The sequence below is a fragment of the Aspergillus clavatus genome, genomic scaffold (genome assembly GCF_000002715.2).
Source record: "Aspergillus clavatus NRRL 1 1099423829721 genomic scaffold, whole genome shotgun sequence".
NCBI lineage: Eukaryota > Fungi > Ascomycota > Eurotiomycetes > Eurotiales > Aspergillaceae > Aspergillus > Aspergillus clavatus.
The window spans coordinates 1-1,646 of NW_001510463.1; the positions used below are offsets into that span (position 1 = coordinate 1).

The following is a 1,646-nucleotide window of genomic DNA, read 5'->3' on the forward strand; positions in this document are numbered from 1 at the left end:
TGGAAGTATAATTTTAGCTGGTATAGTTTTAAAATTAACTTTATATGGTATATTTAGATTAATATTACCTTTATTACCTAAAGCTTCTTTAAATTATACATATATAATATACGTAATAGGTGTAATAACAATAATATATGCTAGTTTTAGTACATTAAGAACAATAGATATTAAAGAACTAATTGCATATTCATCAGTATCTCATGCAGCTGTTTACTTAATAGGTGCATTTAGTAATACAATACAAGGTATTGAAGGTTCAATAGTTTTAGGATTAGCTCACGGTTTTGTTTCATCAGGATTATTTATTTGTGCAGGTGGAGTTTTATATGACAGATCATCTACTAGATTAATTACATATTATAGAGGTATGGCTCAAGTTATGCCTATATTCTCTATATTATTCTTCATATTAGGTTTAGGTAATAGTGGTACTCCTTTAACTTTAAATTTCATAGGTGAATTTATGTCATTATACGGAGTATTTGAAAGAATGCCTATATTAGGTGTTTTAGCTAGTAGTTCAATTGTATTCGCAGCTGCTTATACAATCTTTATGTATAATAGAATAGTTTTTGGTGGTTCATACTCTCTTTATTTTGTAGAAAATATAGGTGATGTAACTAGAAGAGAATTTATTATGCTATTAGTATTTGTTATACTAACAGTATTGTTTGGAATTTATCCAGCACCAATTTTAGATGGTTTACACTATTCAGTTTCTTCTTTATTTATAGTATAAATTAATTTAATTTTTTTTAATAAAAGTTTAAAATTAAAAATAATAATTTTTATTTTATATATATATATCTATATATATAATTCTTATTAGCTCAATGGTAGAGCAAAATACTTCTAATATTTTGATCCAAGTTCGAGTCTTGGATAAGAATAAATAAAAGTATATAAGTATAATAATTTAAATTATTATAAATATTAGCCCTTATAGCTCAACGGTAGAGCGGAATACTGTTAATATTTTGATAGATGTTCGATTCATCTTAAGGGCTTAAATATAGATATTAATATATCTATTCACATTTTTTAATATACTACGACGCATTACCTTAAAATCTAAAAAGTCATGGTATATAAAAGGAATTACCTATAAAATAAATAAAAATAAATATGCCACAATTAGTACCTTTCTTTTTTGTAAATCAAGTAGTGTTTGCTTTTGTAGTATTAACAGTATTAATATACGCATTTACTAAATACATATTACCAAGATTTGTACGTATTTTTATTTCACGTATTTACATAAACAAGTTATAGTAAATATAGTACACAATAATAAATAATATATATATATATATATATTTTGTATATATATATAATTTCGTATAGATAAATTCTTCTTGTAAATTAGATAGTAATTCTATTACTAAATCAATAATTTAAATAAATATAATTAACATAAAGTCATATGCGTCATTTAGATTTTGTATTAAGTCCTTTAGACCAATTCGAAGTTAGAGATTTATTTTCTCTAAATGCCAATTTATTTGGAAACATTCATTTATCATTAACAAATATAGGTTTATATTTATCAATAGGTTTATTTTTAATTTTAACATATAGCTTATTAGCTACAAATAATAATAAAATAATACCTAATAACTGATCAATCAGTCAAGAAAGTATGT

General features: G+C 23.0%; 2 non-coding genes across 2 annotated transcripts; both read left to right on the forward strand.

The window, feature by feature from the left end:
* The first annotated feature begins 822 nt into the window (after positions 1–822).
* ACLA_017630 lies at positions 823–893 on the forward strand. Its single transcript has one exon. It is a non-coding gene; the product is annotated as a tRNA-Arg (tRNA).
* A 46-nt stretch (positions 894–939) lies between these two features.
* ACLA_017640 lies at positions 940–1,010 on the forward strand. Its single transcript has one exon. It is a non-coding gene; the product is annotated as a tRNA-Asn (tRNA).
* Positions 1,011–1,646: the final 636 nt, after the last annotated feature.